The following is a 22485-nucleotide window of genomic DNA, read 5'->3' as shown; positions in this document are numbered from 1 at the left end:
ATCTTCTGGAAGGTACGAGCCTCTGGAGATCATGGAGGAGGGTTATAAGAGTCGGGGATGATAGGATCAGTAGTATAGTTACCCGCAAGTCAGAAGTTGTTTTAATTCTTCTAATCATTTCTGGATAACTATTCTGGTGAGCCAGTTGGAGCCATCTGAAATGTTCAATTTAAAAAAAAATTTTTTTAGAGACATACAGCACAGAACAGGCCCTTCGGCCCACGATGTTGCGCCAAACTTTTGTCCTAGGTTAATCATAGAATTTTGGACAATTTTTCATGGCCAATCCACCCAACCTGCACATCTTTGGACTGTGGGAGGAAACCGGAGTACCCGGAGGAAACCCACGCAGTCACGGGGAGGATGTGCAGACTCCACACAGACAGTGACCCAAGTCGAAATCGAACTTGGGACCCTGGAACTGTGAAGCAATTGTGCTATCCACAATGCTACCGTGCTGCCCTTAAGAAGTTAACCTACACTCCATTATTCTACCCTAATCCATGTACCTATCCAATAGCCGCTTGAAGGTCCCTAACGTTTCCGACTCAACTACTTCCACAGGCAGTGCATTCCATGCCCCCACTACTCTCTGGGTAAAGAACCTACCTCTGACATCCCCTCTATATCTTCCACCATTTATCTTAAATTTATGTCCCCTTGTAATGGTGTGTTCCACCCGGGGAAAAAGTCTCTGACTGTCAGGATATCGGATGATTCATGATGCAGGTAATTACCCAAAAGAAGTTTGAACTTCTTGGGCTATTCCCGTGCAATCCTTGCAAGGGAACTGCTGGAGTTGGGGAGGGTCCCCAGCGCAGCTTCTGGGGTTCCTCTTGAGTGTGAACCTCTGAAGATCATAAGCTATGGGTCAATGATTCATACTTCTGGGAACTTTTACAGTGACAAGCCTTTATGAATCACAGAAGATGCAAATGTTGCGGTTATGTATAGCCTGCAGACTTTGTTGCTCTTTGGGCTGAAACTGTAATAACACCCTTCAACAATGAACATTCGTGACGCGAATGTACACACCTTGGACCATGTGAAAGTCTCCGGGCAAGTGTGGTGTCAAAGAGCAGCTGAAAAGCCTATTATTATTAATATTAATTGCTACATATAAAACCCAAACTTTAATGACTCGAGAGCCCAAAAATAAACCAGTCAAGCGTAGGATAGTTTCTCATTTCCCATGGAAAAAAAACATCAAAAACAAGTTATTGCAGCTAATAAGATTTGTGATAAACATTGTTGCACTTTCAATTCAAAAACTAATAAACTCTTGATTTGCAGGGTGCCTTGGCACTGTTATTCCCAATAAATTATTTTTATTGGGATTATTTTATTTATCTGATTCATGGCTGCCTCTTGTGGGAAAGTATCTGCCCTCTGCTTAGCTCCTTCCAACTTTCTCCATCCCTCCCTTACAGAAACTGATCCAAGATCTACAACCCAAAATTGTTGGAGCTTGAATCTGCTTTCGCCAGCAGTGTGCTGCGTTATCAAATCACTTTCCCAGCAGTGCTTTCAAATGCACCGATGGTCCGGTTTGTTAATTGTTACCTAGATATTAGATATCTCATAATTCTCTTTCATGTGGCACTAAGCCATCTAATAATACTGATGATGTGGAGATGCCAGCGGGGTGAGCACAGTAAGAAGTCTTACAACACCAGGTTAAAGTCCAACAGGTTTGTTTCAAACACTAGCTTTCGGAGCACTGCTCCTTCCTCAGGTCACCTGAAGAAGGAGCAGTGCTCCGAAAGCTCGTGTTTGAAACAAACCTGTTGGACTTTAACCTGGTGTTGTAAGACTTCTTACTGATCTAATAATACAGCAGGGAATTTATCAACAGTATTAAGTCCACCTTCCAAAATCTAAATATCCCATTTTTTGTTTATTGTTTCAGTCATTCGACCTTCTATTTAAATACTATTAGATTAATAAGGACTGGTTTTGTGAGAGCCATGAAGAATCCAGCACGAGTTTGCAGAATCAAAAGAAATAACTTTATTTACAATTACACATATACAACAGCAGCAGTACTCCACCACTGCTCTCTCCTCTCTAGCTGGTTCCACACTGGCCAGCTCTATTTATGCAGGTACTCTGCTAATGATTTATCTGCCCCTCTCATTAAGGATTGTGGGATTGCTATTAGTCCCCAGCCAGTAGTGGAAGATGCTATTTTCAGACTGAAAACCTCCTGATGCAAAGAACTTATGGTCACCTTCGCAGCCTCTGGCAGCACCATCCTTGTCCTGCTGTATAGCTGCAGGTTCACCTGCAAGCCATGGCCATTTTCCATGGTCACCTCTTTTGGAAAATGATGCATATGCTACTCCTGGTTTAGGGTGAAGCGAGAAAAAACATCCCTGAAAGACTCTGGTTGATAATGTCGACTGCTGAGACCCGTTATTCCTCTGCGAGAAGCTTGTTTGCTCCTTCTGATTAATCTCCCAGTCATTTTGCAGGCCAAGAGGCATGGTAATGACACCATCATGATTGATAGCAAGTCGGCTGACCAGAACACGGGAACTCAAAGCCACAACTTAATTCCTCCATTTTTTAGCTGCCAGCAAGCAGCAAGTCTGTGTGCAGGACTGAAGATGGATCATTTTATCATAAGAAAGAGAGCCAGAGACAGGTCAGTATCTCACAACAAAATCTGCTGAAGAGAGCGTCTCAGGAGAATTCACGGCAACACAAAGCAGTGCTGGTGTGAGCCCCAGGGCCTCTGATGAACAGCCCATTAAGAAGAAGCTGAAAACGGAAACTAAGCAGTATAAAGATGATTTCTTGAGGTATGGCTTTATGAATTGTGCCAGTGCAAATCAGGATGCAAAGCCCATGTATGCTATGTGCAGGGAAGCACTGGCAAATGGAAGTTTAAAACCTCAAAACTGCAAAGACATTTGAAAACCAGGCATGGCGAGTTTGAGGAAAATCCTCTTGATTTTTTTTTCAAAGCATGCAGTGCAAACTTAAATCATCAGCTGAAGTCTTCAGTAGAAATGTAACATTGAATGACAAAGAAATAAGATTGTCAGGACCAAGCAGGCTCACCTGTCACATTAAAGGTAAGCAAAAATGGTGGTATCGCAAAGATCGGGTGGTGTTGGTCACGAAGGTCAGTCGGCATCGGTTGCAAAGTTTGGTCAGCGTGGGTTGCGAAGGTCAGCCGGTTGGTAAAAGTAAGTCCCGTGAAAAAAAGTTTGAAAAACACAAACTTAATCCATATGCAGCACTGCATCCTGTTGACCTCACCAACTTTAAACAACTCGACAAAGTGGTAAGTCATTTTACAAACCCAAGCCAACAGAAATTGATCAACAATTAATCCGAGAGTAGTTGATGAATCCTTTAATTAGCATTAGTGGGGATCCTTCCTCTTGCTGAACATATGTTCAATTGTTTGTGTTTTGCTGTAGTGGGTAAGTCAAAACCGGCAGTGTTGGCTTCAAATCGCTGGGTGTAACCTCCAAGCCAGGTGTTGCATATATGGGATACCCCAAAGATTCATTGGAGAATTCCAAGCTAAGATTTGCACTGCAATTGCCCAGAAGTGGAAACTTCCTCTGGCCAATTGTTCTGCGCTTTGAACCATCTGAAAATGGAATTTTAATCACAAAGTTTGGATGGATGGTTCCGACTGTCTTGCATGAATGGTTACCCAGGAAAAGTTAGAACAATTAAAATCTCTTCTAACTTGTGGTTAACCATGGTAAAGACCTAAACAGATCTTCCCCGCCACCCACCCCCTCCCACCACGCAACTGGACTCCCCTCCCCCAACCTGACTGCCCAGGGGACTCTCTCCCTCTCCCCCCACAAGGTATATACCACTTACCACCAACTCCCTCCCAAACCCCTCTCCCTGGCAGACTGATTCAACCATCCACCTCGCAGGCCTGACATTCTCCACCCCCAATCCCAGCACAACCCCTCTCCATTCCCACCCAAACAAAGTCGACCTACCCTCCGACACCCAACCACCACACTTCTCGCCTATGACCCCTCTACCACACCCGAAAGGTTCAACCTCCTCCCACCAAGATCACACTCCTCCAACCACCATCCCTGAGGTCACAGCACTCCCAACCTACCCTGTCAATTTCAGTGCAACCTTTAATTTTCCTGGTTTATGCCAGTGGCGTAAAAAAGGGAGTATGTCTTTATTCAATCCAATGTAGCTAAACTTTGAAGTTGGACCACGAGGACAGGTGCGCTGCGTGGATCTCACCTGATCTAAATCAGAAGCTCAGACAAGGCAAGCATGGAGAAAGTCCACATAGGTAATTGGGCATGGAGTGAAAATCCGACACTGATTCCCACTCAAGGAAGTTATGGCCCACTGTTACATACTTATACGTTGCAATGTGCCTATTCAGAATAGCTCACACTCCTGATGCTGGCACCTCACCTAAAAGGAGTCCAGTGCATTCCACGTTGGAGGTGTGCACACATGGCACAGACGCTATTTTGGAACCAATGCAGCATCCGTTGCCCTGAAACTTTAGATTCCATGGAGCCAAATCTTCCAGTTAAAGGAGTTAGTGGTTCAGAATGTTTTGCAGCATACTTACAACATTGTCAAATGGAGAACCTGGCAGAGCAACTGAAAAATGGTGTACCTGGCATTGGAAGCAGACAGAAAAACAAAAATATATAACCAACCTACAAACATTCCTGGAGGAGATGCAGCATAGCAGGTAAATACTGTTGATTGTTCATGGAAAGTACCTTGAATGCTGTGTCATAGGAGACATCCTTCAAATGCTGGCCTCACCTAATTCACTTCATCTTGGTACCGGACAAACCTGAGCACCATGCTTTTGAAAGGTAACATATAGTTAGACCATGGTTGATATGTATATTCACATCAGTTGCCCACCTTGGTTCTGTAAGGCTTAATTCTTTGCCTGTCAAAAATATATCAATCTCAGTTTGAAATTTCTAATTGATCAAGCCTCAATAGCTTTTTGGGAAAGAGAGTTACAGACTTTCACTACCCTTTGTGTGAACAAGTACTTCCTGACACACCCCTGTACAGCCTCGCTCTAATTTTAATGTTATGCTGCCTTGTTTTTGACTCTCCCACCAGCGGAATGGTTTCTAGCATCCCTGTCAATTTCTCTAATTATCTTCAAGTAGATCACCCCTTCATCTTTTACATTTAATGGGATGCAAGCTTAGTCTTTACAGTGTGTCCAGTGTCATTTTGTGACTCTGCGCTGCACTCCCATCATAGTCAATGAGCGGGATTGTCATCTGCCAGCCGTGTTTTCCTGGGCGGTGGACCCTCTGCGGCAGCAGGATTTTCCATTCCGGGCACCTGCCAATCGGATGTCCCACTGTGGTTTTCCCATGCCGCCAGGAAACCCACAAGCTGCCGGCGCAACGGAGAATCCTGCTGGTGGAGAATCCCACTGAATGCATCCTTCCTGAGTTGGCGTTCACAGAAATGAACCCAGTACCCTGGATGTCGACTAAACAGAGCTTTTTAGAACAGTGGCTGTGAGGCACTCTACTCTACTCATAAAGAACAAAGAACAAAGAAAAGTGCAGCACAGGAACAGGCCCTTCGGCCCTCCAAGCCTACGCCGACCATGCTGCCCGTCGAAACTAAAATCTTCTACACTTCCGGGGTCCATAACCCTCTGTGCCCATTCTATTCATGTATTTGTCAAGATGCCACTTAAACGTCACTATCGCCCCTGCTTCCACCACCTCCTCCGGCTGCGAGTTCCATGCACCCACTACCCCCTATGTAAAACATTTACCTTGTACGTCTCCTCTAAACCTTGCCCCTCACACCTTAAACCTATGCCCCCGAGTAATTGGCAGCTGTACCCTGGGAAAAAGTCTCTGACTATCCACTCTGTCTATGCCCCTCATCATTTTTTAGCCATGATGTGGAGATGCCGGTATTGGACTGGGGTGAGCACAGTAAGAAGTCTTACAACACCAGGTTAAAGTCCAACATGTTTGTTTCAAACACTAGCTTTCGGAGCACTGCTCCTTCCTCAAGTGATTCACCTGCTCCGAAAGCTAGTGTTTGAAACAAACATGCTGGACTTTAACCTGGTGTTGTAAGACTTCTTACCATCATTTTGTAGACCTCTATCAGGTTGCCCCTCACCCTCCTTCGTTCCAGTGAGAACAAACTCAGTTTATTCAACCTCTCCTCATAGCTAATGCCCTCCATACCAGGCAACATACTGGTAAATCACTTCTCCACCCTCTTTAAAGCCTCCACACCGTTCTGGTACTGTGGTGACCAGAATTGAACACAATATTTCAAGCGTGGCCTAACTAAGGTTCTATACAGCTGCAACATGACTTGCCCAATTTTATATTCAATGCCCTGGCCAATGAAGGCAAGCATGCCGTATGCCTTCTTGACTACATTCTCCACCTGTGTTGCCCCTTTCAATGACCTGTGGACTTATACACCAAGATCTCTCTGACTGTCAATAATCTTGAGGGTTCTACCATTCACTGTATATTCCCTACCTGTATTAGACCTTTCAAAATGCATTACCTCACATTTGTCCGGATTAAACGCCATCTGCCATGTCACTGCCCAAGTCTCCAAATGACCTAAATCCTGCTGTAGCCTCTGACAGTCCTCATCGCTTTGTGGCGTCCGCAGACTTACTAATCCGACCAGTTACATTTTCCTCCAAATCATTTTTTGTACTACGAACAGCAAAAGTCCCAGCACTGATCCCTGCAGAACACCACTACTCACAGCCCTCCAATCAGAACAGCACCCTTCCATTGCTACTCTCTGCCTTCTATGACCTAGCCAATTCTGTATCCATCTTACCAACTCACCTCTGATCGCGTATGATTTCACTTTTTGTACCACTCTGCCTTGAGGGACCTTGTCAAAGGCCTTACTGAAGTTCATATAGACAACATCCACTGCCCTACCTGCATCAATCATCTTTGTGATTTCTTCAAAAAACTCTATCAAGTCAGTGAGACACGACCTCCCCTTCACAAAACCGTGCTGCCTCTCGCTAATGCAACCACTTGCTTCCAAATGGGAGTAGATCCTGTCTTGAAGAATTCTCTCTAGTAATTTCCCTACCACTGACGTAAGGCGCACCGGCCTGTAGTTCCCTGGATTATCCTTGCTACCCTTCTTAAACAAAGGCAACATTGGCTATTCTCCAGTCCTCCGGGACATCCCCTGAAGACAGTGAGGATCCAAAGATTTCTGTCAAGGCCTCAGCAATTTCCTCTCTTGCCTCCTTCAGTATTCTGAGGTAGATCCCATCAGGCCCTGGGGACTTGTCCACCTTGATATTTTTCAAGACGCCCAACTCCTTGTCTTTTTGGATCTCAATGTGACCCAGGCTATCTACACACCCTTCCCCAGACTCAACATCCGCCAATTCCTTCTCTTTGGTGAATACTGTTGCAAAGTATTCATTTAATACCTCGCCCATTTCCTCTGGCTCCACACATAGATTCCTTCCCCTGTCCTTCAGTGGGCCAACCCTTTCCCTGGCTACCCTCTTGCTTTTTATGTACGTGTAAAAAGCCTTTGGATTTTCCTTAACCTCATTTGCCAATGACTTTTCGTGACCCCTTTTAGCCCTCCTGACTCCTTGCTTAAATTCCTTCCTACTTTCCTTATATTCCACACAGGCTTTGTCTATTCCCAGCCGTCTAGCCCTGACAAATGCCTCCTTTTTCTTTTTGACGAGGCCTACAATATCTCTCGTTATCCAAGGATCCCAAAATTTGCCGTATTTATCCTTCTTCCTCACAGGAACATGCCGGTCCTGAATTCCTTTCAACTGACATTTAAAAGCCTCCCACGTGGCAGATGTTGATTTACCCTCAAATATCCGCCCCCAATCTCTGTTCTTCAGTTCTCACCTAATATTGTTATAATTAGCCTTCCCCAAATTTAGCACATTCACCCTAGGACCACTCTTATCCTTGTTCACCAGCACTTTAAAACTTACTGAATTGTGGTCACTGTTCCCAAAATGCTCCCCTACTGAAACTTCTACCACCTGGCCGAACTCATTCCCTAATACCAGGTCCAGTACAGCCCCTTCCCTAGTTGGACTATCTACATATTGTTTTAAGAAACCCTCCTGGATGCTCCTTACAAACATTGCCCCGTCTAAGCCCCGAGCACTCAGTGAGTCCCAATCAATATAGGCAAAGTTTAATGGACATATGCATTGAAGTTGAGTAGAGGAAGTGAAGAATTCTAAAGTTACAAAATAGTACACTGCTAGCTTTTGAACAGCAGAACTCAGACTTTCTGGCACCCAAGAGATCGGAGGGAATTGGCTGGTGGCCAATTAATTGGCCAAATGGTCATATTCTGCCCAGCGACAGGCAGGGATTGGATGCTGCCTAAGTGGGATGATTTTCAGCGAACCAAAGAATGGACAGTCGGGTCCTGGACACTCAGAGAAGAAGCTGTGTGAGTCTCTCTCTCTCTCTTTCTCCAGAAGAACTGCATAGTTCCTGTATTTCTGCACTTCCAGAGAACATGGATGAATCTACAGTGAAAACCATTGCACACTGAAAGCAGAAACCTCAAGGTGAAAGCTTAAACTGAAGGAAGATGTGCCAGAAGACGACAAACGAAACAAAGACTCTTATCCTTTTTACTTCCATTATTATTTTATCCCCCTCTTTTCCCCTCTGTGTTTGTTTGTCTGTCATGTGTGTGTGTGCATGTGTGTATGTGTAAAGGATGGGGATGAGTTAAAGACGGGTGGTTAGGAATTAGATAATAGTTAACCAGTTGTATTACCTGCATATTGAATTATAGTTGTTGTTAATAAAATGAATTGTTTAAATTTATAATTTATAAACCTGGTGACTGTATTTATTAGGCAGCCAAGGGCCAAAAACTGGGTATTTTTCTCAGTATTATTTATTAATTTCACTTGTGTTGCGTCTCCGGGTTGAGTGTGGCTGGAATTGATCGCGCAGGGGTTTCATAACAGATGAGGAGGTGGTCGGGTAGGATAAGAAAGCCCCAAACCTTCATATCCCCTCATTGTGACCATGCACCAGCTTTTACCAAATGAGGAATTTGATAATGTAATGAAGATGTGGCACTGGGTGATTCACAGAGTACAATAATAACAATCCAAGAGTTGAGGTGCCTTTCCCTGCAGAGCCTGTTGTTTCATTTGTCACACTCAAAGTGGACAGAATAAGAATATCCTGCGGGTTCCAACATACTCATAGATTTTGGGAAATAATAGCAATCATCGAAAGGACAGGGATTGTAGCTGCATCTTACCGCACACACCACATACAGATCGCTCTTTTCCCCAGGAGCCACAATTATTGACTCAGATAGTACTTCCTGAACATATGAGAGGACATTTGATGCCTTTGCTCCACAATGCAAGCTGCCATATGGCTATGCCATCTTTCTGCATCAAATAATAGGTGACATGCCAGATCAGTTAACTGCCACAAATACATCAAGGTGAAACAATGCGCTTGCGAAGGGTAACATGTTCATTATTCTCTGGGAAGGTGATGCTAGCTGACGAGGACAGAGAAGACTTGTCTAATTGGGGCAAGATTTCCAAGAATTTTATGCATCCTATGATTGCATGTATGATTTATCTCTTTACCATAATGTGTATTGACACTGACAAAGGCAGTGATCAACTGTTCGGCCCTGGAGTATTAGGCGGTGCATTCACCTCCTACAGCAGCACCTTCAGTTTGTCACCAATCAAAGATTGGATCCGTGCCACTGTCATTCATTCATTGCTTCTGCTTCATGCTCCCTTTGTGCAATGGACTACCTTCTTCACGATTGACTGATTGAACACCGCACCACTACTTTATCACTCCCAAATGGAGTTAGTTTTATGGGAGAGAAATTTGATCAGCTGTGTCTGTTCTGCGTGTGATTTTTGGGATCCTATGTTCCAAGGGCCCCTGAACTATATGCAATGCTATTTTAGATCAGGCAGTATTCAGATTCAGGCAGCTCTGGTGGGCATCTAAAATGGGATTTAGACATCTTTCCAATATTAATGAGCGACCCAAAGTTTATTTCAGGGCCACACCTGGAAATTGATTGGAACAATTGTGTGCAGCGTGTGCAGTGTACAGCGTGTGCTGTACATACTTCATTCAGTTTGTCATAGAATCTTATGTCACAAAAGGAAGTTGTTCTGGACACCGTGCCTGAGTCCCACTCACATATTCTTTCCCTTAGCCCTGCATGCATTTTTCAGTAACTGAATCGGCAATGTTATTTTTTCTTAATATTACCTTCATGTAGAACCATGTGCCCTGCTGCCTCACGGCGCCGAGATCCCAGGTTCGATCCCGGCTCTGAGTCACTGTCCGAGTGGAGATTGCATATTCTCCCCGCGTTTGCATGGGTTTCGCTCCCACAACCCAAAGATGTGCAGGCTAAGTGGATTCGCCATGCTAAATTGCCCCTTAATTGGAAAAAATGAATTGGGTATTCTAAATTTAAAAAAAGAAGTAGAACCAGATGGAGCAGAAATGATCCCCCCAGTTGCACAGCTCTGGTGCAAGCCTGGTCAATTCACACTAAACTGCTCTTATTCTCTTCCAGACCTGCCCGAGACTTAATTTGGGGCTGATAATGGTGAGGCAAATGGCTCAAATTGGTTCCCCTAAAATCAATAGTCTGCCTCTCGGTGCACAACTGGTTTCTGTAGGTTGCTGGAAATGTGCTGCTGATGTGATACCAAATCGTAATCAAGCTTCAGACTACTGGAGGGTACCTCCAATAAGAATCATAGAATTTACAGTGCAGAAGGAGGCCCTTCGGCCCATTGAGTGTGCACCAGCCCTTGGAAAGAGCACCCCACCTCAGTCCACACCTCCACACTATCCCCGTAAACCCACCCAACATTTTTGGACACTAAGGACAATGTATCATGGCCAATCCACCTAACCTGCACATCTTTGGACTGTGGGAGGAAACCGGAGCACCCGGAGGAAACCCACGCACACACGGGGAGAGTGTGCAGACTCCGCACAGACAGTGCCCCAAGCCGGGAATCGAACCTGGAACCCTGGAGCTGTGAAGCAACTGTGCTAACCATTATGCTACTGTACTGCCCTAAGCTGACCATTCTGCAACTAAAAACAGGTGGCTTAATGCCTTTGGTAGACCATAAGACCATAACATCGAAGTAGAATTAGGCCATTCGGCCCATCGGGTCTGCTCCGCCATTCACTTGTGGCTCACATGTTTCTCATCCTCATTCTCCTGCCTTCTCCTTATAATCCCTGATCCCCTTATTAATCAAGAGCCTATCTATCTCTGTCTGAAAGGCTCTCAGTTATTTGGCCTCCCGCTTTCTGCAGCAAAGAGTTCCACAGATTCACCAACCTCTGGCTAAAGAAATTCCTCCTCATCTCAGTTTGAGGCTGTGGCCTCAAGTTCTAGTTTTTCCTATAAGTGAAAACATCCTCTCCACGTCCACTCTATGTAGGCCTCTTATTATCCTATTAAGAAGTATTACAACACCAGGTTAAAGTCCAACAGGTTTGTTTTGAATCACTAGCTTTTGGAGCACTGCTCCTTCCTCAGGTGAGTCTTCTTCTTGTGCTCACCCCAGTCCAACACCGGCATCTTCACTTCATGGCTACCATATTATTACCCTCTAAGTTTCAATAAGATCCCCTCTCATCCTTCTAAACTACAACAAGTACAGACCCAGGGTCCTTAACCACTAAATTACCCCTTTTAGGTTGGGGTTTCAGAAACAGAGAGGGGAACTGGGCCTAGGTAGGATGTTCTTTCGATGGATCGGTGCAGACTTGATGGGCTGAATGGCCTCCTTCTGCACATTAGGTATTCTATGAGATTCTACGAAATTTGGAAAGCAAAAATCGGACATGAAAGGATACCCGCAGGAAAAATAAAGGAAAATCCAAAGCTGTTTTACAAGTACATTAAGGGTAACAGGATAACTAGGAAGAGAGTCGGGTCCATTAAGGACCACAGTGTTAACTTGTGTGTGGAGATGGAGGGCGTAGGTAGGGGGCGGAATTCTCCACTCCCGCGATAAATCGGGAAGGCCGTCGTGAACTCGGAGGCAGCTCCTCTCACCTTATTCACCCCCACCCGGGGGGCTAGGAATGGCGCTCCATAACTCTCGGCCGCCGGGCCTTGACGCTTGCGTCAAGGCGGCGCGCCAAGGATGACGCGACGGCGGCGCCTAAGTGACGTCAGCCACACATGCGCAGGTTGGGCGGCTCCAATCCGCGCATGCGCGGCTGACGTCACGACGGCTGACGGCTCAAACCCGCGCATGAGCGGTTGCCGTCTTCCCCTCCACTGCCCCGCAAGACGTGGCGGCTTGATCATGCGGGGTGGCGGAGGGGAAAGAGTGCGTCGCTTTGAGACGCCGGCCCGACGATCGGTGAGCACCGATCGCGGGCCAGTCCCCTCCCGAGCACGGCCGTGGTGCTCACTCCCGTCTCCGCCCCCCACAAGCCTCAAAACAGCATTTGGCGCCCATGTTCATGACGGCAGCGACCAGGTGTGGTTGCCGCCCTCGTGAACCGGCCGGGAACGGCAGGCCACTCGGCCCATCCGCGCCGGTGAATCGCCAGTCGCCGTGAAAAACGGCGAGCGGCGATTCTTCCGAGCGGGGGGTGGGAGAATCGGGGCGCAAGGGGGGGCGTGTCATGAGTCGCCCGGCCCTCCCGTGATTCTCCCACCCGGCGTGGGGAGCGGAGAATTCCGCCCAGGGTTCTAAATGAATACTTTGTGTCAGTGTTCACTCGTGAGAGGGACGGTGTGGGCATAGAAATCAGGGAGAAAGACTGTGATAAAAATAACATAGACAGAGAGGAGGCTCTGAGGTCTAGCAGGCTTAAAAGTAGAAAAATATCTAAGGCTGGATGAAATGTATTCCAGGCTGTTGAGTGAGGCAAGGGAGTAAATCGCAGGGGATTTGGCAATAATTTTTAATTCCTCTGGCCACAGGCGAGGTGCCAGCGGACGGGAGGATAGTTAATGTGGTGCCATTGTTCAACAAGGGAGGTAGGGATAAACCAGGAAACTACAGACCAGTCAGTCTAATCTCAGTTGGGTTGGGAAGTTATTGGAAGCAATTCTAAGAGTCAAAATTAATCTGCATTTGGAGAGGCAGGGATTAATTGAGATTAGTCAACATGGTTTTGTTAAGGGGAGGTCATGTCTAACCAACTTGATTTTATTTTTTTAAAGAGGTGACCGGGTGTGTAGATGACAGAAGTGCATTTGATGTAGTCTATTTGGATTTCAGCAAGGCTTCCGATGAGGTCCCACATGGGAGACTGATAGCGAAGGTAAGAGCCCATGGGATCCAAGAAAATTTGGCAAATTGGATCCAGGATTGGCTGAGTGGCAGGAAGCAGACGGTGATGGTCGAGGCATGTTTTTCCGACTGGAAGCCTGTGTACAGACGGGTCCCGCAGGGATCAGTGTTGGGGCCCTGGCTGTTTGTGGCTTATATGAATTATTTGGACATAGGTGGATTGATCAGTAAATTTGTGGATGATACGAAAATGGTGGGGTGGTAACTAGTGAGGAAGATAACATTCGATTACAGGAGGATATAGATGGACTGGTCAGATGGACTGATCAGTGGCAAATGGAATTCAATCCGGAGAAGTGTGAGGTGATGCACTTGGGCAGGACAAACAAGGGAAGGGAATACATGATGCGCGACGGGACCTGGGGAAGCACCGAGGATCAGAGAGAAACCTTGGTGTGCATGTACACCAGTCCCTTAAGGTAGAGCAGGTGGACACAGTGGCTAAGCAGTGACGAGGGCTATTTGGGCAGTATTAGACGATAGATATTAAATTGAAGCCAGTTTAAAACTTCCATTATACTGGGAAAAGGTACAGAGTTACAGCCAATACACTGCTAAGTGTAATAATACAAGGACATGATTTGTCTCTGAAGAGGCCAGTTTCTATGGGTGGAATTTACAGGTGTTAGGTCTCAAGGTTTGTTGCTCAATTTGGGACACTGTCCAATTCGCTGTGGCTCCAATCTGTCTGCTGATAACAGCGGGGAGGACAGATGGAAGGCATACAGATGCCATTAAACGGCAGGGGGGAGGTGACACCCTACACCCCAGATATCAGACCACCGATATCACTAATTGCAACATACATGCCTTTGTAATGATTGGATAGTTTAATTAAGTATGCGGGCCCTTAATGTGATTGGTTAATTATTTTAATATATTATGCATGATGGAGCTTCAATCAATACTCCTGATTGGACATAAATAACCAGTAACAAATGGTCGGTATATGCCCATTTCTTGCAATCGAATCTAGAAGTATAACTGCCTGTACTATCATTAAATCTGGGATTCTCTGCTGTCCCACTTGGAATGACAGAGTCCCTCGCGAAAGCTTAAATAAACAAGATCCTTTATTCCACTAGTCTTATCTGATTTCTCATGAGTGGATGGGTGAAGTACACTAAGGTTGAATAGCTGTACTTTTCTCCGCAACAAGAAGGTATATGATATATGGTAGTATGCTTGCCTTTATTAGCCGAGGCATAGATTTTAAGAGCGGGGAGGTAAATAAAAAATAAATAATCTTTATTGCCACAAGTAGGCTTACATTAACATTGCACTGCAGTTACTGTGAAAAGCCCCCAGTCGCCACATTCCGTCTCCTGTTTGGGGACACCGAGGGAGAATTCAGAATTCTTAACTGGTACGGGAATTGAACTCACGTTGCTGGCCTTGCTCTGCATTACAAACCAGCTGTCTAGCCCACTGAGCTGGAACTGTATAAATTGGCAGTTAGGCCACAGCTGGAGTATTGTGTGCACAGTTCTGGAATCCACATTACAAGAGGGATGTGATAGCACTGGAAAGGCTACAGAGGAGATTTACCAGAATGTTGCCTGGACTGGAGAAGTTTTAGGTGTGAAGAGAGATTGGGTAGACTGGGTTTTTTTCCTTGGAACAGAGGTGACTGAGGGGGGAAATGATTGAGATGTATAAAATTATGAGGGGCATAGATAGGGTAGACAGAAAGAAACTCTTCTCTTTAGTGGGAGGGATTAATGACCAGAGGGCATAGATTTAAGTTAAGGGCAGGAGGTTTGGATTGGCTGAGAGGAAAAGCCTTTTCACCCAGAGGGTGGTGGGAGTCTGGAACTCACTGCCTGAAAGGGTGGTGGAGGCAGAGACCCACACAACATTGAAGAAGTATTTAGATGTTCACTTGCAATGCTAAGGCATAAAAGGCTGTGGGCCAAGTGCTGGAAAATGGGTTTAGAATAGTTAAGTGTTTTTTTTTGACCGGAGCAGGCACGCTGGGTTTTCTGTGCTGTAAACCTCGATGCCTCAATGACCTATAAGGCTCTGGAGACAAGGGGCGAAATTCTCCGACCCCACGCAGGGTCGGAGAATCGGCCGGCAGCGGCGTTATTCCCGCTCCCGCAGGGCTTTTAAATCTCTGACCGGCCAAAAACCGGCGCTGTGCAAATCCCGCCGGCAGCCTCTGAAAACAGCTGGCGCCGGCGGGATTTCATTTTTTTTTTTAGTTTCCACAAATCTCCGGCCCGGATGGGCCGAAGTCCCGCCGACGTGGCCACGGGTCACGTCGGCATAAATCACAGTTGCTTTAAAACGGCGTCAACCATTGATGATGGTTGACGCCGTGCAGTGTCGGGGGGGGGGGGGGGGGGGGGGGGGGTTGGGGCATCGGGGGGGGGGGGTTGCAGCATCGGGGGGGGGGGTTGTGGCATCGGGGGGGGGGGTTGCGGCATCGGGGGGGGGGTTTGCGGCATCGGGGGGGGGGGGGGTGTGTTGCGGCATCGGGGGGGGGAGGGTTTGCAGGCACCGGGGGGGGGTGGGTTGCGGCATCGGGGGGGGGGGTTTGCGGCATCGGGGGGGGGGGGGGGGGTTGCGGCATCGGGAGGGTTGCGGCATCGGGGGGGGTTGCGGCATCGGGGGGGGTGGGTTGCGGCATCTTGGGGGGGGTTTGGGGGCAGCGGCGTGCAGAGAGGGGGGGCGAATGATGCACGGGGCCAACGCACCGTCGCCCCCCCCCTCTGTACGCCGCTGCCCCCTACCCCAACAACCCCCCCCTCACCACCCCTACCTCCCTCCAACGCCCCTACCCCCCTCCCCCACCACCCCTACCCCCCTCCCACCACCCCTACCCCCCTCCCCACCACCCCTACCCCCCCTCCAACGCCGCCCCCCCATCTCTCGCAACGCCGCAACCCCCCACCCTCAACGCCGCAACCCCCCGTCATCGCCGCAACCCCCCCCTCTCAACGCTGGGTCCCCCCCCTCTCAACGCCGGGTCCCCCCCCCCTCAACGCCGGTACCCACACCCCGTCCCCCTCCCTCTGAAGGCCGGTACCCACACACCCCCCCTCTCTCCTCCTCCCCCCCTTCCTTCCTCCGTTAGGGGGGGGGGGGTGCGGCGTTAGTGGGTGGGGGGTGCGGTGTTAGTGGGGGGGGTGTGGCGTTAGTGGGGGGGGGTGTGGCGTTAGTGGGGGGGGTGCGGCGTTGGAGTGGGGTAGGGGTGGTGAAGGGGGTAGTGGTGGTGAGGGGAGGGGGTTGGGGTAGGGGCAGCGGCATGCAGAGGGGGGGGCGACGGTGCGTTGGCCCCGGGCATCCGTCGCCCCCCTCCTCTGCACGCCGCTGCCCCTACCCCAATCCCCCCCTCACCACCCCCTACCCCCTTCACCACCCCTACCCCCCCAACGCCGCCCCCCTCCAACGCCGCCCCCACTCTCTCAACTCAACACCGCAACCCCCCCCAACTCAACGCCGCAAACCCCCCCCTCAACCCAACGCCGCAAACCCCCCCCCAACTCAACGCCGCAAACCCCCCCCCTCTCAACTCAACGCCGCAAACCCCCCAACTGTCTCTCCTCCTCCCCCCCCCCCCCCAAATGCCGGTCTGTCTCTCTCCTCCTCCTCCCCCCCCCCCAAATGCCGGGTCTGTCTCTCCTCCTCCCCCCCCCCCCCCAAACGCCGGGCTGTCTCTCTCCTCCTCCTCCCCCCCCCCCAAATGCCGGGTCTGTCTCTCCACCTCCCCCCCCCCCAAACGCCGGGCTGTCTCTCTCCTCCTCCTCCCCCCCCCCCCCAAAACGCCGGGTCTCACCACTTCCGCAGCTGGTGAAACTGACGCGTATCGCGTCAGTCAGCTGCTGGCCCCTCCGGGAACGGAGAATAGCGGCCTAAAAGAAGGCCCCGACGCGGGAGTCATCTACACCGATTTTTCTCGCCGGAAATCTGCGTTACGACGGTCTGCAGAGAATTTCGCCCAAGAGTTCAAATCCTACCAGAAAAAATTTCATTGATAAATTTGAAAGTAAAACGCAAGTGCCATTAGTAGCAGATTGTTAGAAAAACCATCTGGTTCATTAGTGTCCTTCAGGGGAGGAAGTCTGCAACCCTTACCTGGTCTGGTGCTCACATGATCCTGATTTACGGGCTTGATTCTCCGCCCCACAACGCCGGCAACGGGGATCACGATCGGGTGGAGAATTGGCCGCCCAGCTGAAATAGAAGTCGTGCCTGGCGCCGAACGGACTGCGATTCTTCAGCCCCTCGCTGGCGGTGGGATCAGAGATCACGCTATCACGCCAGCGGGAGGATATTAATGGATGCAAATGGATCCAATGTCTTAGCATTCCCGGCTCCAGAGGCTCCTAGAACCTTGTGAGTTTCCGGTCCTCTGGGGCGAAATTCTCTGCAGACCGTCGTAACGCCGATTTCCGGCGAGAAAAATCGGTGTAGATGACTCCGGCGTCGGGGCCTTCTTTTAGGCCGCTATTCTCCGTTCCCGGATGGGCCAGCAGCTGACTGACGCGATACGCGTCAGTTTCACCAGCTGCGTTTTGGGGGGGGGGGGGGGGGAGGAGGAGAGAGACAGCCCGGCATTTTGGGGGGGGGGAGGAGGAGAGGCAGACCCGGCATTTGGGGGGGGGGGGGGGGGAGGAGGAGGAGAGAGACAGACCGGCATTTGGGGGGGGGGGGGGAGGAGGAGAGAGACAGACCCGGCGTTGGGGGGTTTGCGGCGTTGAGTTGAGAGGAGAGGAGAGGGGGGGGGGGGGGTTTGCGGCGTTGAGTTGAGAGGGGGGAGGGCTTTGCGGCGTTGAGTTGAGGGGGGGGGGTTGCGGCGTTGAGTTGAGGGGGGGGTTGCGGTGTTGAGTTGAGAGAGGGGGGCGGCGTTGGAGGGGGGGCGGCGTTGGAGGGGGGGAGGGGTGGTGAAGGGGGTAGGGGTGGTGAGGGGGGGTTGGGGTAGGGGCAGCGGCGTGCAGAGGAGGGGGGCGACGGATGCCCGGGGCCAACGCACCATCGCCCCCCTCTGCACGCCGCTGCCCCTACCCCAACCCCCTCCCCTCACCACCCTACCCCCTTCACCACCCCTACCCCACTCCAATGCCGCACCCCCCACTAACGCCGCATCCCCCCCACTAACGCAGCACCCCCCCCACTAACGCCGCACCCCCCCCCCCATTAACGCCGCACCCCCCCCTAACGGAGGAAGGAAGGGGGAGAGGAGGAAGGAAGGGGGGAGGAGGAAGGAGGGGGGGAGGAAGGAAGGGGGGAGGAGGAAGGAAGGGGGGAGGAGGAAGGAAGGGGGGGAGGAGGAGAGGGGGGGGGTGTGTGGGTTCCGGCCTTCAGAGGGAGGGGGACGGGGTGTGGGTACCGGCGTTGGGGGGGGGGGGGGGGACCCGGCATTGAGAGGGGGGGACCCGGCGTTGAGAGGGGGGGGGACCCGGCGTTGAGAGGGGGGGGACCCGCCGTTGAGAGGGGGGGACCCGGCATTGAGGGGGGGGGTTGCGGCGATGAGGGGGGGTTGCGGCGTTGAGGGTGGGGGTTGTTGCGGTGTTGCGAGAGATGGGGGGGCGGCGTTGGAGGGGGGTAGGGGTGGTGGGGAGGGGGGTAGGGGTAGTGCTGAGGGGTGTAGGGGTGGTGGGGAGGGGGGTAGGGGCGTTGGAGGGAGGTAGGGGTGGTGAGGGGGGGTTGGGGTAGGGGGCAGCGGCGTACAGAGGGGGGGCGACGGTGCATTGGCCCCGGGCATCCGTCGCCCCCCCTCTCTGCACGCCGCTGCCCCCAAACCCCCCCCCGATGCCGCAACCCACCCCTCCCCGATGCCGCAACCCCCCCCGATGCCGCAACCCCCCCCTGATGCCGCAACCCCCCCCCCGATGCTGCAACCCACCCCCCCCCCCCGATGCCGCAACCCACCCCCCCCCCCCGACACTGAACGGCGTCAACCATCATCAATGGTTGACGCCGTTTTAAAGCAACTGTGATTTTTGCCGACGTGACCCGTGGCCACGTCGGCGGGACTTCGGCCCATCCGGGCCGGAGATTTGTGGAAACTAAAAAAAAAATGAAATCCCGCCGGCGCCAGCTGTTTTCAGAGGCTGCCGGCGGGATTTGCACAGCGCCGGTTTTTGGCCGGTCAGAGATTTAAAAACCCTGCGGGAGCGGGATTAACGCCGCTGCCGGCCGATTCTCCGACCCTGCGTGGGGTCGGAGAATTTCGCCCCTGGCCTGGGAATCACGTCGGCAGGGATCGCTCCTGATATTTATCAGCGCGGCCCTTATGTGGTGGATCTCATTGTTGGTCAATGGGGTAAGTTCTTCAGGGAGTTGCCCCCAAAGTCCACCCGAGGGACACCCTCCCCCCACAATTCACCCCCTGCTACCCACAAGAGATCCCCTAAGTGGGAGACATCCCCAGAGACCCCCTAGATGGAGAGACATCCCAGAGACCCTCTGAATAGGGAGACCCCCACCGAAGAGACCCTTTAGATAGAGAAACCCCCAGATGTCCCTAGATAGGCAAACCCCCACAGAGACCCCTGAATAGGGGGACCCCCTGGTGACCCCAGAAAAGGCGGATCCCCTGAGAACCATAAAAAGGGGGACCCTCCCAAGACCCCCTGAATAGCGGAGACACCATCAAACCTCTCTAGCTGAAGAGACCCCTAGAATCACCCTAATTAAAGGGATACCTTCAGAGACCCCCTAGCTAAAGGAACCCCCAGAGGCCCTCTAATTAAAGGGACCTCTCAGAGACCACATAGCCACAGACCACCCCCCCCCCCCCCCAACAGACCCACCCCCACAGAAAATAGATACCTTTCTGGACACTGCAGAACAGACCACACTGGGGCAGTGAAAAAAACTACTGTTGTAACAACTTACCTGGGCATGCACCTGATGGCTCAGACAGATGAAGCACCACTCTGGTGGAGACAGAGCCCCTTATATCATTTAAGAAATATTTAGCTGTGCAATTGTGGTCCTAAGTGCTGAAAAATGGGATTAGAATTATTTTTGACCGACACAGACATGATGGGCTTTTTCTGTGCTGTATGATTCCATAACTCTATGACGCTATGCCCATTCCTGGAAAGAAATAAGCAAGCCATTCATTAATTTCTCCTAGTGGGCTGTGTTTGACAGCTTCCACATAAACAGCGGTTAGCCTTGTTTCATTCATCTTCCTTCATGGTTGAGTAACTCTAAGTGCTGTAACCACAATGTTTACCAACATCAACCACATCAAACAGAATTCCAATCATCCCCTTCACGCTTGAGTGATATTGAAGTGCTGAGCTGCAAATTGACAGCATTTAACTCTTTGAAGTGTATGATGTTTGTAAACATTATCTCAAAATAACCCTATTACCCCAACCCCCCCCCCCCCCCCCCCCCCCCCCACCTCCGCTCACAGTTTTTGGCAACAAAGACTACACATCTCATCAGCTGAGACCCCCCAAAATTGCTGTCATCAGCACATGACCACCATAAGGTTGACAATAGCTCCTGCCTTCAGGCACCACCCCCCAAGTCCCTGACTCAGTCCCCTCTCCACCAGTTCCCAGTCAGGCCCCTCATAGTTCCCCCTTCAGGCCGAGGCCCTTAGAAGTGCCAATCTGGCACTGCTCAGCCATGCCCCTGACCACCCAGGAGATACAAAGGCCTCCAAGCCACCGCTGCGAGAAGGTCCCCATTGAGGAACCCTTACACTTTAATATCTAAGTGGTGTCAATAGCTTCTATGGTGGAAAAGTACCTCCAGTGCCGACATGCTGTTCAGGATTCAGAGGTTGAAACATAACCAGTCTAAAAAGATTACTGTCAGATGGAGCATCTGATCCTTTGAGAAAGCAATTCAGAGTATAAAAAAATCTACTGTAGAAAAATTGTGGTCAGACCTTCTCAAAAGAGGAACCACTTCATATTTAATGGACCGTGAAGTGTTATAAAAGTGTCGCGTGGCATGTGGTACAGTGGTTAGCATTGCTGCCTACGTAGCTGAGGACCCGGGTTCGAATCCCGGCCCTGGGTCACTGTACGTGTAGAATTTGCACATTCTCCCCGTGTCTGTGTGCATTTCACCCCCACAACCCAAAGATTTCCAGGCTAGGTGAATTGACCACTCTAAATTGCCCCTTAATTGGAAAAATAATAATTGGGTACTCTAAATTTATTTTTAAAAAGCCCACCCTCTTTTGAGATAGCCTTTAGCTGTCAATCAAGAGGCTTGTAAAAGTCAATGGGGTGTGAAATGGAATGTAAACAGCCAAGTACAAAGAGTTAAAGCAGGCATACTGTTACAGTAAAATCCAGATGTCCGTAAAAGACAATGGAGTATGAAATTCAATCTGAACAACCAAGTACAAAGGGATAAAAGAATGCATACTGCAACAGTGAAACCACAGAGCCTATTGAAACTTCAAGGGGAGTGAACTGCTTCTCCAAGAAACAAGCTGTGGGTGTATTTTGGAACAGACCAGATGCAGCTATGCTTTGCCTTGTTATGGGGTGTTAAACATGAAAGAAAGCAGGCTGCAAACCTTCACAGATCCAAAGCAACCCCCATCCCAGTGGAGACCACAGACCTGGCGCCCTCCAGCCCAGCCTGAGCCCCCCAATCCCCAGATCACTTGAAGCCCCCGCCCCCCCTCCACCCCTGCCACCCCTCCCCCCCCCCCCCCCTTTCCCCCACCCCACGGCATCTGGCCAACGAGGTAAGTGGAGAGCGGTAATCACCTCTTTGCACCAACTCAGAGTCCATGGCACTAGGTCCTCCATTTTGAGGACCAGCAGTGATTCACGCCCAGGCGACTTTCTGCTGGGGGGGCTGAAAAATACCAGGAGGCCGCTGCATTCAACTTAAAAAAAAAGTAAATTTAGAGTACCCAATTATTTTTTTTCATTCAAGGTGCAATTTAGCGTGGCCAATCCACCTATCCTGCACATGTTGGGTTGTGGGGGTGAGACCCACACAGACACACTGCATTGTGCTTGTCCACAGAAATGGTCATCTGTCTGAGTAGGCCTTGACATTATCGGCTGCGAGCAGATGACCCATGAAAGGAACCTGGTTGACCCTGAATCTGCATTTCACAGGGTTAAGCTTCAGCTGTGTGATCCTGGTTCTGAAAAGGACGAGACGAAGACGCGCATCATGTT

Source organism: Scyliorhinus canicula, chromosome 8, assembly GCF_902713615.1.
Source record: "Scyliorhinus canicula chromosome 8, sScyCan1.1, whole genome shotgun sequence".
NCBI classification, from domain to species: domain Eukaryota; kingdom Metazoa; phylum Chordata; class Chondrichthyes; order Carcharhiniformes; family Scyliorhinidae; genus Scyliorhinus; species Scyliorhinus canicula.
Note: the sequence above shows the minus strand (reverse complement) of the source record.